Genomic DNA, 18440 nt, shown 5'->3' on the forward strand with positions numbered 1-18440 from the left:
ATACAAATATACACACACATGTTTCACCTTATGCATATCCACCCTATACATATACACACAAGATTCATTCCATACATATACACCAATGTAACTCTCCATAGATATACACTTATGATACATTGTATACATATACAAATATACACACCATGATGCACTCTATACATATACACACAGAATACTTTTTATACACAATTACAGTTATTCAATACAACTAGAACCTAAAGTTCATTGATAAACTTTGATGTTGGCTTGAGAAAGTCAAGCATTTATGGCATTGTTAGGTGGTTGCTAAGCAGTTGCTAAATGGCAATGCTCGTGTACATGTTTGATCAAATGCTAATACTTAGTAGGCATTTCGAGCATATGTTATTGCATTTAGATAATCATTCATAGCATGTAGCTAATCGTTATTAGCACTTGGCTTCCATTATCATTGTTACCATGCATAGTACACAGGAAGTCCCATTTGCTAGCATGAGTCAAACAAGCCAATGCCCAGGTCCCTACGATGTTCTGATGTAGAGATATTGCTATTTTTTAATGGTTGCTAGGTTATACTGTTTTATTGCTATGGGGACATTTGACAGGTTAGTGATGATACATCAAAGCTTCTTGGCAATATGATTGATCTTAATCAACTCCGTTGTTTCTATGACAGTCTTTATGAGTGTCAAAAACTGGACTTGAGCATTATGTATTCCTGGTGTTGGGTTGCGGCTAGAAGGGCCTTCGCTGTGTAAAACAAATGCTGGATAAGTTGGCAGTTCATTCCGTTGTGGCGACCCCTGATTAATAAAGGGACTAAGGGAATGAACATTATGTAAAAATGGCTTGCTGTATTTTTTTGAAAATACAATGCTTAATAAGTGTGAAGGTGATACATGCAAAAATGGCTTGCGATATCAGTAAAAAATATGGAGTTTATATCAAAAATGGCTTGCCATATTTTGAGAAAAATAATGCTTAAAAATTATTTATTGGAAAGCTATAAGTCTGATAAACCTTAAAGATATAGCAACAAAATCTAACGCATCTTAATACAGCTTTTGGCCAAATTTGGGGCTTGTATAATTTTTTATACGCCCGGATTATAAAAATTTAATATTTAACATTTTTTATAAAAAAAATGATACGTCTTACAGGCATGAGGAGATATAGCAACAATCTTGAATGCAGAAGGCACATTTTGACCACATTTGGGCCTTGTGGCATGAACGGCCTAGGAGGAGATATGTTTGTTTTCAATGACAGAGTAGTATAACAGTATGTTGGCTTTCTCAAGCCAACACAATTACACTCCATATATCCACACATATATTCCTGTCAGGCTGTGGGATAGAACCCAGGACTCTAGGATAAAAGATCAGTCACAATACCACTGTACCACTGACAGTTGATGAGATAAGACAAAACAAGGCACTCCATATACATACACTTCACTTCATGCATATACATCGTATACATATACTCACATGTTCACTCCATGCATACACACCCTATACATATACACCAATGCTACACTCCATGCATATACACACATGATACATTCTATACATATATACAAATATTTTATACATATACAGTCCATACATATAAACACATGATACATTCTACACATAAATTTTATACATAGACACACATGATTCACTCCTTGCATATACACCCTAGACATATACACACATGATTTACTCCATACATATACAAACATGATGGATTTTATACATATATTTAGATAGTCTAAACATATTCACGCCATGTATATACACATATTATACACTCCATCCATATACAAGTATTCTTTACAAAGACACACATGATTTACTTCATGCATATACACACTGATACAAATGCTACACTCATACATACACACACTATACATATACACTAATGCTACACTTCATACATATACACACGATACATTCTACACATAATCTTTGCATATACAATCCATACATATAAACACATGATACATTCTATACATTTACAGCCCATACACAGAGACACCTAATTCACCCCGTGCATATACACCAATGAAACTCTCCAAACATATACACTTGTGATACATTGTATACATATATAAATACGATTCACCACTAACACATAATTCACTTTATGCATATCCACCCTATACATCTACACACAAATACACTCTATACATATAGGATACATTTTATTCACAATCACAGTTATACAATGCAAATACAACTCCACCTGTCAGGCTGGGGGATAGAACCCGGGTCTCTGGGACGATAGGTCAGTCACAATACATTCATGCATATCCACCCTATACATTTACACACAATATTCACTCCATACATATACACCCTATACATATACACCAATGCTACACTCCATGCATATACACACATGATACGTTCTGTATATATACAAATATTTTATACATATACAGTCCATACATATAAACACATGATACATGTTATACATATATTTTATCCATAGACACACATGATCCACTCCTTGCATATACACCCTAGACATATACACACATGATTCACTCCATACATATACAAATATGATGGATTCTATACATATATTTAGAAAGTCTAAACATATTCACACCATGTATATACACATATTATACACTCCATCCACATACAAGTATTCTTTACAAAGACACACATGATTTACTTCATGCATATACACACTATGATACAAATGCTACATTCCATACATATACACACGATACATTCTATACAAATACAGTCCATACATAGACACACCTAATTCACTCCATGCATATACTCCAATGTACCTCTCCAAACATATACACTTATGATACATTGTATACATATACAAATATACAAACACGTTTCACCTCATGCATATCCACACTATACATATAGACACAAGATTCATTCCATACATATACACCAATGTAGCTCTCCATAGATATACACTTATGATACATTGTATACATATACACACACCATGATGCACTCTATACATTAAACACAGGATACATTTTATACACAATTACAGTTATTCAATACAGTTACACTTCATACATGTATACAAACATATATTCCTGTCAGGCTGAGGGATAGAACCCGGGACTCTGGGATGATAGGTCAGTCACAATACCACTGTACCACTGTACCACTGACAGTCAATGAAATATAGGGACTCCATACACAAGATTTACTTCATGCACCCCATACATATACAAACAAGTTGCATTCACAAGGCACTCCATATACACACACTTCACTCCATACATATACAACCTATACATATACACCAATGCTACACTCCATACATATACACACATGATACATTCTATACAAATATTCTATACATATACAGTCCATACATATAAACACAACACATTCTTTATATATATTTTATACATAGACAAATAGTATTTACATTTACACACATGATTCACTTCATGCATATGCACCCTATACATATACACTAGGGATGTAACGGTATCAGAATTTCACGGTACGATAATACCTCGGTATGAATGGCATGGTACGGTATTTATTGAATAATTTACAGAAAACAAAACAAATGAAAAGACTCGAAAAAAGTGCCAAAAGTGTTTATTTTCCTTAGCACTGAACATATCAGTGACATACAAATTAGCCATCTATCTGTAAGTTTCGAAACTGGAACTTCAATTTTTCAATTTTAATAACAAAAAACTATTAAACCATAAAAAATATATATATAAAGTTTCAATTTAATAAATAATCTGGTAAAAGCTGGGATCTCTGGGCATGTCCCCTGCAACAGAAAAAAAACCCTCTCATTTGGGACTGAGGTTTCTGGGACAGAGAGATATGATTTAGCCAACGCTGACAACAGTGGGTAACGCTGTGCATCGTCTTTCCACCATTTGAGAGGACAAGCCATGAGTGAGATAGAGGTCTCTTTGCGATACAAGTCAATGTCTGCATCAATCTAACAAGAGTGCTGTGTTCTGCAGTCTCCATGACTTTTTTTAGTTGTATTCCCCGACTTATATTTCACTACAGTCTGGCAGTGCCTGCATACTGTTTTTTTCTTTGTCTGTCACCTTTTCTCCTTTTTCGTATCTTTTTAGAAAGAAAACGAAATGCTATACATATACAGTCCGTACATATAAACACATGATACATTCTATACATATATTTTATACATAGACACACATGATTCATTCCATGCATATACACCCTAGACATATACACCCATGATTCACTCCATACATAAAAGTCTAAAAATATTCACGCCATGTATATAGACACATGATACACTCCATCCATATACAAATATTCTTTACAAAGACACACATGATTTACTTCATGCATATACACCCTATGATACAAATGCTACATTCCATACATATACAAACATGATGCATTCTATACATATATTTAGATAGTCTAAACATATTGACGCCATGTATATAGACACATGATACACTCCATCCATATACAAATATTTTTTACATAGACACACATGATCCACTTCATGCATATACAACAATTTAACTCTCCATACATACACACTTATGATACATTGTATACATATACATATATACACACCATAAATATACACACAAAGAATTATTCTATACAAACATATTCCATACATATACGCACATATATTCCTGTCAGCCTCTGGGATAGAACCCGGGTCTCTGCCATGAAAGGTCATTCACGATACCAGTGTACCACTGAAAGTTGATGAGAAAAGACAACTCCCTATACACCCTATACATATACACCAATGCTACACTACATGCATATACACACATGATACATTCTATACATTTATACAAATATTCTATACATATACAGTCCATACATATACACACATATATTCCTGTCAGGCTGCGGGATAACACTACACAAGGCACTCCATATACATACACTTTACTTCATGCATATACATCCTATACATATACTCACACGTTCGCTCCATACATTTACACACCCTATACATATACACCAATGCTACACTCCATGCATATACACACATGAAACATTCTATACATATATACAAATATTTTATACATATACTGTCCATACATATAAACACATGATACATCCTATACATATACACACATGATTCACTCCATACATACACACACATGATACATTCTATACATATATACAAATATTTTATACATATACAATCCATACATATAAACACATGATACATTCTCTACATATATTTTATACATAGACACACATGATTTACTCCTTGCATAGACACATGATTTACTCCATACATATACAAACATGATGGATTCTATACATATATTTAGATAGTCTAAACATATTCACGTCATGTATATACACATATTATACACTCCATCCATATACAAGTATTCTTTACAAAGACACACATGATTTACTTCATGCATATACACACTATGATACAAATGTTACACTCCATACATACACACACTAAACATACACACTAATGCTACACTCCATACATATACACACGATACATTCTACACATATATACAAATATTCTATTCACCCTGTGCATATACTCCAATGAAACTCTCCAAACATATACACTTGTGATACATTGTACACATATACAAATATACACACACGATTCACTTCATGCATATCCACCCTATACACATACACACAAATATTCACTCTACTCAAATACATACATAGTACATTTTATACATATTCACAATTATTCTATACACAAATACACTCCATACATATAGACATATATATTCCTGTCAGGCTGTGGGATAAAAACCAGGACTTTGGGATGATAGGTCTGTCACAGTACCACTGCACCAATGACAGTTGATGAGCATATATATATAACACATGATACATTCTTTACATATATACAAATATTCTATACATATACAGTCCAAACATAGACACACTTAATTCAGTCCATGCATATACACCAATGTAACTCTCCATACACTTTTGATACATTGTATACATATATCCACACCATACATTTTATACACAATCACAGTTATTCAATACAAATACACTCCATGCATATACACACATATATTTCTGTCAGGCTGGGGGATAGAACCCAGGTCTCTTGGATGATGGGTAAGTCACAATACCACTGCACCACTGACAGTTGATGAGTAAGACAACACAAGGCACTCCATATACATACACTTCAATTCATGCATATACACCCTATGCTCATACAAACATTATTCACACCATACATATGATTCATTTCATGTGTGAATCTTACCCTATACATATACACACATGATTCACTACACACACACACACGATACATTCTATACATATAGGCTGTGGGATAGAACCCCGGACTCTGGGATGATAGATCATTCACTGTACCACTGCGCCACTGACAGTTGATGAGATATGACAGCACAAGGCACTTAACTTCCCTTCATGCATACACACACACACACACACACAGGATACATTCTATACATATAGGCTGTGGGATAGAACCCCGGACTCTGGGATGATAGATCATTCACTGTACCACTGCGCCACTGACAGTTGATGAGATATGACAGCACAAGGCACTTAACTTCCCTTCATGCATATACACCCTATACATATACACACATGTTACATTTTATACACACACACACACACACACACACACACACACACACACACACGATACATTCTATACATATAGGCTGTGGGATAGAACCCCGGACTCTGGGATGATAGATCATTCACTGTACCACTGCGCCACTGACAGTTGATGAGATATGACAGCACAAGGCACTTAACTTCCCTTCATGCATATACACCCTATACATATACACACATGTTACATTTTATACACACACACACACACACGATACATTCTATACATATAGGCTGTGGGATAGAACCCCGGACTCTGGGATGATAGATCATTCACTGTACCACTGCGCCACTGACAGTTGATGAGATATGACAGCACAAGGCACTTAACTTCCCTTCATGCATATACACCCTATACATATACACACATGTTACATTTTATACACATTCACAATTATTCTATACAAATACACTCCATACATATAAACACATATATTCCTGTCAGGCTGAGGGATAGGGGCCTGTTTCACTAAGGAGGTTCAAACTCAGAGTTTAAACTTGAACTCTGAGTTGATTTACAGAGAGATTAAAAACTCAGAGTTTTCGGTTTCAGAATAGCTGATCTGAGCTGGGTCAATCAACTTTGAGTAGACCAACTCAGAGATAAGAGCGCACACCGTGACTATAAAAAGGCATTACCAATAGAGCGTAGATATTAAAAAAAGAGATCACTATTTCTTTCTCCGGCTGAACTTGATCTGCTCATGTAAAGTTATAGCAAATATGAGCGTATATATTTAAAAAGAAGCAGCCATCAGTGAAACAGAGACAGTTAGCGTTGGAAAACAGCTGCTCAAGTTAATGCGTAATTTTTAATTTTAAGTATTTAAACATTTAAGTATAATGAAATAAGTAATATAATGTGTGACGTTTATACTTGTTTTCTAAACTTTTATACACTTTTATCAGTTTTAATAGATTTAACAGTGTACTTGTTGTGTGTCTGCCTTTTTATTGATCAAGTGATAGAGGTTGATATAACATTAAGAAGGTAAGCAGTAATAAAATAATTGTTAGACAGAATAATAATCCCATTAATCTAGTAACAGTGCATGTCGAAGGTTAAGCTAATTATTTATGAAAAAAAAGGACAAGCCTCGTACGTGACTTTGTTCTGTGTGACAAAAATGTAGGCAATAGCTATGTTTCCATCAAAATATAGGCTATTACATAAATTTGTGCAAAACTGGAATAAGGCCCAAAAATAAAGCAGCGTTTTTATCCAAAGTCGAAGTCGAAGAGAACACAATAGTCACTTCCTGATTAACTTGCGCCAAATATCAACAATAAAAACTGAATTTACTGAGGTAGAATAAGCTGCGTCAATGATTTTTTATTTAATTAATGTACTTGCGCCTCAGAAGACAATTGACACACAATGAACACGTGGGGGCGTTTGAAGCCAGACGCGGAGATCTTGACACGCTCCAGACGCTCGGAGGTATTTAATAATATACACTAATACTGAAACAGTTAAGGCATTTTAGAATGACTAAAACAACATTTAAGATGTTCTGCAGTGTGCTCAGTCTGCTGGTTTGTCCATTCACACACATTTTAATCATCATCTCTAACAAACCTTTTTTTAATGTACATACTGTAATTTGTTAAGTGCACTTAGTAGTTTATGTGCATCTTATCAAATAAAAGTTTAACCTACTCAGTTATGCACATGTTTTAATATGCATATTTTCAAAAGTTATGTGAATCATGACGTTTCCATCAATCGTTTTTATGGGCATCTCCAAAATGAGCTCTAAAATAGGTGTGTGGAAACGTAAGGCTAAGGCGAGAAATACGCTTCATCTTTAAAAAAAGGGGAGGAGACCAACAGAAACTCAGAGTTTAGAGAATAAAACCTGCTCCGGACCAGGTTAGATTCACAGAGTAAGTTACCAAGGTAACTGAGTTAAAGTTACCTTTCTTTCAGAAACAGGCTTGACTTACCCTGATTTCTTGAGTTGAACAAATCTGCCATTTTGAAACGGAAAACCCAGAGTTTCTCTCATTTCAGGGTTAAAATACTCTGAGTTTTCATTTAACCTGCTTTCTGAAACAGGCCCCAGGTCTCTGGGATGATAGGTCACTCACAATATCACTGCGCCACTGACAGTTGATGCGACAAGTCAACACAAGGCACTCCATATACATACATTTCACTCCATACATATACACTCTATACATATGTATATTCTATACATATACAGTTCATACATATACAACCTATACATATACATTCCATACATATACACACATGATACATTTTATATATATTCACATTTATTCTACATAATAATTCACTCTTTACATTTACACACATATATTCCTGTCAGGCTGTGGGATAGAACCCAGGACTCTGGGATGATAGGTCAGTCACAATACCACTGCGCCACTGACGGTTGATGAGATAAGATTACACAAATGCTACACTCCATACATATACACACGATACATTCGATACAAATATTCTATACATTTACAATCCATACATATAAACACATGATACATTCTATACATATATACAAATATTCTATACATAGACACACCTAATTCACTCCATGCATATACTCCAATGTACCTCTCCAAAAATATACACTTATGATACATTGTATACATATACAAATATACACAAACATGTTTCACCTCATGCATATCCACCCTATACATATACACACATGATTCATTCCATACATATACACCAATGTAACTCTCCATAGATATACACTAATGATACATTGTATACATATACAAATATACACACCATGATGCACTCTATACATATACACACAGTATACATTTTATACACAATTACAGTTATTCAATAAAAATACACTCCATACATATACACATAAATTCCTGTCAGGCTGTGGGATAGAACCCGGAACTCTGGAATGATATTTCAGTCACAATACCACTGTCCCACTGACAGTTGATGAGATAAGACAACACAAGGCACTCCATATACATACACTTCACTTCATGCATATACATCCTATACATATACTCACATGTTCACTCCATACATACACACCCTATACATATACACCAATGCTCCATGCATATACACACATTATACATTCTATACATAGACACACATGATTCACTCCTTGCATATTCACACATGATTTACTCCATACATATACAAACATGATAGGATTTTATACATATATTTAGATAGTCTAAACATATTCACGCCATGTATATACACATATTAAACACTCCATCCACATACAAGTATTCTTTACAAAGACACACATGATTTACTTCATGCATATACACACTATGATACAAATGCTACACTCCATACATATACACATGATACATTCTATACAGATATACAAATATTCTATACATATACAGTCCATACATAGACACACCTAATTCACTCCATGCATATACTCCAATGTACCTCTCCAAACATACACACTTATGATACATTGTATACATATACAAATATACACACTCTATACATACACGATACAGTTTATACACAATTACAGGTATTCAATACAAATACACTCTATACATATATTCCTGTCAATGTGTGGGGGATAGAACCCGGGTCTCTGGGTTGAAAGGTCAGTCACAATACCACTGCGCCACTGACAGTTGATGAGATAAGATTACACAAATGCTACACTCCATACATATACACACGATACATTCAATACAAATATTCTATACATTTACAATCCATACATATAAACACATGATACATTCTATACATATATACAAATATTCTATACATAGACACACCTAATTCACTCCATGCATATACTCCAATGTACCTCTCCAAACATATACACTTATGATACATTGTATACATATACAAATATACACAAACATGTTTCACCTCATGCATATCCACCCTATACACACATGATTCATTCCATTCATATACACCAATGTAACTCTCCATAGATATACACTAATGATACATTGTATACATATACAAATATACACACCATGATGCACTCTATACATATACACACAGTATACATTTTATGCACAATTACAGTTATTCAATAAAATTACACTCCATACATACACACATATATTCCTGTCAGGCTGTGGGATAGAACCCGGAACTCTGGAATGATATTTCAGTCACAATACCACTGTCCCACTGACAGTTGATGAGATAAGACAACACAAGGCACTCCATATACATACACTTCACTTCATGCATATACATCCTATATATATACTCACATGTTCACTCCATACATCACTCACTTCACTCCTTGCATATTCACACATGATTTACTCCATACATATACAAACATGATGGATTTTATACATATATTTAGATAGTCTAAACATAACCACGCCATGTATATACACATATTATACACTCCATCCACATACAAGTATTCTTTACAAAGACACACATGATTTACTTCATGCATATACACACTATGATACAAATGCTACACTCCATACATATACACATGATACATTCTATACAGACATACAAATATTCTATACATATACAGTCCATACATAGACACACCTAATTCACTCCATGCATATACTCCAATGTACCTCTCCAAACATACACACTTATGATACATTGTATACATATACAAATATACACACATACAAATATCCACAAGATCATTCCATACATATACACCAATGTAAATGACCATAGAAATACATGTATGATACACTGTATACATATACAAATATACACACACTCTATACATACACGATACAGTTTATACACAATTACAGGTATTCAATACAAATACACTCTATACATATACACACACATATATTCCTGTCAAGCTGAGGGATAGAACCCAGGTCTCTGGGTTGAAAGGTCAGTCACAATACCACTGCGCCACTGACAGTTGATGAGATCACTTCATGCATATCCACACTATACATATACACACAATATTCACTCTATACATATACACCCTATACACCAATGCTACACTCCATACATACACACACACACACAATACATTCTATACATTTATACAAATATTCTATAAATATACAGTCCATACATATAAACACATGATACATCCTATACATATACACACATGATTCACTCCGTACATACACACACATGATGCATTCTATACATATATACAAATATTTTATACATATACAGTCCATACATATAAACACATGATACATTCTCTACATATATTTTATACATAGACACACATGATTTACTCCTTGCATATACACCCTAGACATATACACACATGATTTACTCCATACATATACAAACATGATGGATTCTATACATATATTTAGATAGTCTAAACATATTCACGCCATGTATATACACATATTATACACTCCATCCACATACAAGTATTCTTTACTAAGACACACATGATTTACTTCATGCATATACACACTATGATACAAATGTTACACTCCATACATACACACACTATACATATACACTAATGCTACACTCCATACATATACACACGATACATTCTACACATATATTCTATGCATATACAATCCATACATATTATACATTCTATACATTTATATATAATATATTCCTGTCAGGCTGGGGTATAGAACCCGGGATGATAGGTCAGTCACAATACCACTGCACCACTGACAGTTGATGAGATACCAAGAGTGCTGTGTTCTGCAGTCCCCATGACTGTTTTTAGTCGTATTCCCCGACTTATATTTCACCACAGTCTGGCAGTGCCTGCAATGCTCCATACATATACACCCTATGATACAAATGCTACATTCCATACATATACAAACATGATGCATTCTATACATATATTTAGATAGTCTAAACATATTGACGCCATGTATATAGACACATGATACACTCCATCCATATACAAATATTTTTTACATAGACACACATGATCCACTTCATGCATATACAACAATTTAACTCTCCATACGTACACACTTATGATACATTGTATACATATACATATATACACACCATAAATATACACGCATGATACACATGATGATTTATTCTATTCAAACATATTCCATACATATACACACATATATTCCGTTCAGCCTCTGGGATAGAACCCAGGTCTCTGGCATGAAAGGTCACTCACGATACCAGTGTACCACTGAAAGTTGATGAGATAAGACAACTCCCTATACACCCTATACATATACACACAATATTCACTCCATACATATACACCCTATACACCAATGCTACACTCCATACATATACACTCACAATACATTCTATACATTTATACAAATATTCTATACATATACAGTCCATACATATAAACACATGATACATCCTATACATATACACACATGATTCACTCCATACATACACACCCTATACATATATTCTATACGAGAACATGAGGACGCGGCGAAAAGTTGGACAATTATCACAAATCTCCCACCGTGTAAGTACAGTTTGTATTCGTTTAATAACATTATTGAGTTTTACTCGAAGGAACTGAAATAAATGATGCACATTGTCAGTAGCGATGTGGCATTGCTTTGATTAGGCTAAAATTAGTTTATCTGGGGTTCCCTACACTGGTCCTCAAAGACAGCTGGTCAACATGTTTTCCAGCATCTCTGCCCATCATCCACCTGCTGTGTGTTTAGTCAGAGCTGAAAATGACTATTTTAGGTGAGTTTGGAGTGGAATAGTGTAGAAATAAAACATTTTAATAATGATAATAATGCACGAATTTGTTAGAAAACCTAACAAAAAGCTATACAGTATCATTCTATTGTAGAGATGTCTCCAGCATTTACTACAATACCAGTATTAATGATTTATTTTAGCCTACATTAGTAGGCTGTCATTAACAATAAGAGCAAAACTTATGAGCATGTATATAAAAAAGTTATTTACTTAATATTTTACACTAACATAAAATGGTAAATATATGCATGTAGGTGTTATTAGCTCATGTGGAGATTTAACAGGTAAAGTCTAACCACTTTTCTTTTAACTGCTCCTGTAAAATAGTTTTTGTACTGTAATTAATTAAACTGCATTAAGGTTCAAATTTGTCTTGCAGGGTGAATAACAGTCAGGCATCTGTCAGACAGAATTTAAAACTTTTTCTCTAGGCCAGCTGTAAGAATCATATAAGGCTTTGCATTTATTTATTTTCTGTTCATTAAATAATTGAATTATTACCTTTCTCACTGTTGTTTTGTTTGTCTGTAGAATTGTCACCAGTGCAAATGATCCTTTGTCATTCCACTCCCTGAGGACACTCCAGAGTAGGTGAGAAACTTGTTGAATGCTTAAAAGTTTATTTAGGTGTATAATGTGTATGAGTTCACATCTGCAAACCTAGAGCTAGTTTTATACCTATGGTGAGTATTGTGATCTTATTACTGCATATTCTGATAAACGCTTTAGTAAATAATTGCAACTAGAAAAGTTAACGTCATCATTAGCCTGATGTTAGCTGCTGCTCTGTTACAGTAATTGTCATTGTGGACTCCAGCAGGTCTACATGTTCTGTTAAGAGACTGGATTCTGAGAGCGAGATCCTGTGAACTGTTCATCAAAACTGAAGAGAAGAACTGGATCTGTGTAAGTTTGAAATGTGGCAGAATGTGTGTCTCTGTCTGTCTGGATCGCTCTGACTGTGATTTTGATGTCACATTTAGGTTCAGCAACTGTCCGGAGTTGGTGGATGTTCTGTCCGAGCCTGATTAAAAGAGTGATAAACGGGTACATATTTATCTTGCATTGTTTGTGTTTATTTCTGCGCAATATTTCAGGAAAATATATTTTACTACCCCAACAATTAACCCCACATTTTATATAATTGAAACTATAGATTTCATCTGTCATTCATCATTGTACGTCTCCTTATAGACATGCCTGTTTTAATGTTCAGATATTTTAAAATGTTTGTACAGACTCAGGCTGTCAAGCAGACTGAAAATATTAAATGATAATTTTAGTGTAAGCCATGAATGACAGTCTTTGCTTGTCACAAAACTGTGGATGTGTGGATATGGGCAGTTGTAAAATGATGAGTTGTAGGGAATATGTATGTATTGACATTAGATACTGCTCTGCACATTGCTGTCCATTCATGAAACATGACAGTAATTATTGATATATTGTAAGTTTTTAGTTTTAAGATGATACAAAATCATATTCTTCTCCCTCAGATGCCGTAAAGTGAGTCCAGATGCTACAGACACAGAAAAAGTTGCAGCAATGGAGGAACACAGCAAGCACCTTTCAGGAAGAGCTGGAGAATATTAGAAATAAAGAATGTAGCGAGTTTTGACGCTCTCGCCGCAGGAGCTGAAGACAGAGAGCGTAGTCGCCAGGGCGGCCAGAGCGACCTTGGACGTTGCCGCTTTCGGTGTGAACGTACGGATAAGCGGCAGGCGGCAGCGGCGATCTCACAGCTGATGTGATGAGCGAGACACGGTGGAGAAAACTCTGCAGACACGCGCTCGTTTCTGGATGCAAAAGTAACGCTGTAAAACAGCCGAGAAGAGAAGGAAAACCACGCCAGCAAGTTAAATGGGCCACTGTGTGTGTGTGTGAGAAAGAGAGAGAGAGAGAGACCGAGCGCGCGCGCGCGCGAGAGAGAGAGTTAGAGAGAGAGAGAGAGAAATGGAGTAGGCTACTTTCATTCTCTCGATCTCAGTGTAATAGGGGCTATTGTTGTATATGTCAGTGAAAGACTGATCCAGCAAACACACAGTGAAATTGTGCACAGTTTATGAGTTTTAAGTAGTTAGAGCGTTGTAAATGATCGCGATCGCCTCACTCGCGACAGAGCGCATATGAGGTAAATGACGTCAGTAATAACCGGTTATGATTATTACTGATCCGATACCGAATTGTCCGCGTCTGCATCGCAGTGCACCGAAAAAAACGATTATTTTTGACACCCCTAATGCATATACACACGATACATTCTATACATTGTTACGTTGAGAGACGTATTGTTTAAAGTTTTGTTTGTGTCAAATGTCTTTCCCTGTTCTTCTTTTGTTGCCTTGACTCCTGCCCTCCTGTGTTTCAGGCAGGTTGCTGATTGCTTCCCACAGCTGTGTTCACTTACCATGGAGACGTGAGAGGGGATAAAAACACAGGCCAAACACTTGGATGTTGAGAAAGGAGAGAACCTTTCTCCAAAGCACTAGCTGAGGTTCAATTGAATTAAGGCTGTTGAAAAGTTGAACTGTTGTGATTTAAGATCTGACTTGTGTATGATTGGTGCTTGTTCTGTGTTGTGGCTAAGAGCAGTACCACAGTTTAAACTTTGATTTCTTTCTTTTGCTTTTCCCCCAGGAAGCAGTAAGGAGGTAGACGGCCATTGCTTTTTGTTGGACTTTTTCTCCTGTTTTGAGGTCAGTCAGGGAGTCAGTGTAGTTTTGTTGTTGATTTTCATCATTGTTTTCTTGTAGTTTATTTAGAGGCTTTACTCCCAGACAGAACCCTGTTTTGTTTGTTATTTTGGCTGTATTCCACTCCTGAAGCTAGAGCTTCCTTGACACTCATTGTGTGACTCTTTGGTTTTGTAAATAAACTTTTGGAACTTTACTCTGTTGTTGTGTTGTGACTGGTCCCAGTTTATTTAATATTGTTGCGTCCATTGTATTTTCCCCTAGACTTGTGTAAGATGTAACAACCTATATAATACATACAAACAAATGATACATTCTATACATATATTTTATACACAGACACACAATTCACTCCTTGCATATACAACCTAGACATATACACACATTGAACTCCATACATATACAAACATGATGGATTCTATACAAATAGTATGCATACATATACACATATATTCCTGTCAGGCTGTCAGATAGAACCCGGAACTCTGGGATGATAGGTCAGTCACAGTACCACTGACAGTTGATGAGATGTGATAGCACAAGGCACTCCATATTCATACACTTCACTTCCCTTCATGCTTATACACTCTATGCATATACACACATGTTACATTTTATACACATTCACAATTATTCTATACAAATACACTCCATACATATAAACACATATATTCCTGTCAGGCTGGGGGATAGAACCCAGGGCTCTGGGATGATAGGTCACTCACAATATCACTGAGCCACTGACAGTTGATGCAACAAGTCACCACACGGCACTCCATATACATACATTTCACTCCATACATATACACCAATGCTACACTCTATTCAAATATTCTATACATATACAGTCCATAAATATACAACCTATACATATACATTCCATACATATACACACGATACATTTTATATATATTCACATTTGTTCTACATAATAGTTCACTCTATACATTTACACACACATATTCCTGTCAGGCTGTGGGATAGAACCCAGCATATACATGCATATACATCTTATAAACTCACGTTCACTCCATACATACACACCCTATACATATACACCAATGCTACACTCCATGCATATACACATATGATACATTCTACACATATATACAAATATTCTATACATATACAGTCCATACATAATTCACTCCATACATATACACCAATGCTACACTCCATACATACACACGATACATTCTATACACAAATATTCTATATATATATACAGTCCATACATATAAACACATGATACATTCTTTACATATATTTCATACATACACACATGATTCACTCCATGCATATACACACATGATTCACTCCATGCATATACACACGATTCATTCCATACATATACAAACATGATGCATTCTGTACATATATTTAGATAGTCTAAACATATTTATGCCATGTATATACACATGATACACTCCATCCATATACAAATATTTTTTACATAGACACACATGGTTCACTTCTTGCATTTACACCAATGTAACTCTCCATACATATACACCTATGATACTTTGTATACATATACAATTTTACACACCATGATGCACTCCATACATATACACACAGGATACATTTTATACACAATCACAGTTATTCAATACAATTACACTCCATACATATACACACATATATTCCTGTCAGGCTGGGGGATAGAACCCCGGTCTCTGGGATAATAGGTCAGTCACAATACCACTGCGCCATTGACAGTTGATGAGATAACACTACATCAAGGCACTCCATATACTGTACATACACTACACTTCATGCGTATACATCCTATACATATACAAACATTATTCACTCTATACACATGATTCACTTCATGCATACCCACCCTATACATATACACACAATGTTCACTCCATACATATACACCAATGCTACACTCCATACATATACACACAATACATTCATACATTCATCAAGTATTCTATACATATACAGTCCATACATATAAACACATGATACATTCTATACATATATTTTATACATAGACACACATGATTCACTCCTTGCATATACAAACATGATGGATTTTATACAAATAGTATGCATACATATACATTCCTGTCAGGCTGTGGGATAGAACCCTGGGATGATAGGTCAGTCATACATACATACCAATCCTACACTACATATACACACATGATACATTCTATACATATATATTATACATATACAGTCCATACATACATGACAGCACAAGGCACTCCATATTCATACACTTCACTTCCCTTCATGCATATACAACCTATACATATACACACGTTACATTTTATACACATTCAACAATTATTCTATACAAATACACTCCATACATATAAACACATATTCCTGTCAGGCTGAGGGATAGAACCCGGGTCTCTGGGATGATAGGTCACGCACAATATCACTGCTAAAGTCAACAAAAGTCATGCCCTATACATACCTGATTCACTCCATAATCACACAATAATCGTAGTCACAATTTACTCCATACATATACACCCTATAAATATACAC

The 18440-nt window shown here is 35.1% G+C and overlaps 1 long non-coding RNA gene across 1 annotated transcript; it reads left to right on the top strand.

The window, feature by feature from the left end:
* Nucleotides 1-14739: 14739 nt before the first annotated feature.
* LOC103911090 (uncharacterized) lies at nucleotides 14740-17586 on the top strand. Its single transcript, XR_015491435.1, has 2 exons — nucleotides 14740-15088; nucleotides 15602-17586. It is a non-coding gene; the product is annotated as an uncharacterized LOC103911090 (long non-coding RNA).
* The last annotated feature ends 854 nt before the right edge of the window (nucleotides 17587-18440 follow it).

This window comes from Danio rerio, chromosome 5, assembly GCF_052040795.2.
Source record: "Danio rerio strain M-AB ecotype USA chromosome 5, GRCz13ab, whole genome shotgun sequence".
Classification (NCBI taxonomy): Eukaryota; Metazoa; Chordata; class Actinopteri; order Cypriniformes; family Danionidae; genus Danio; species Danio rerio.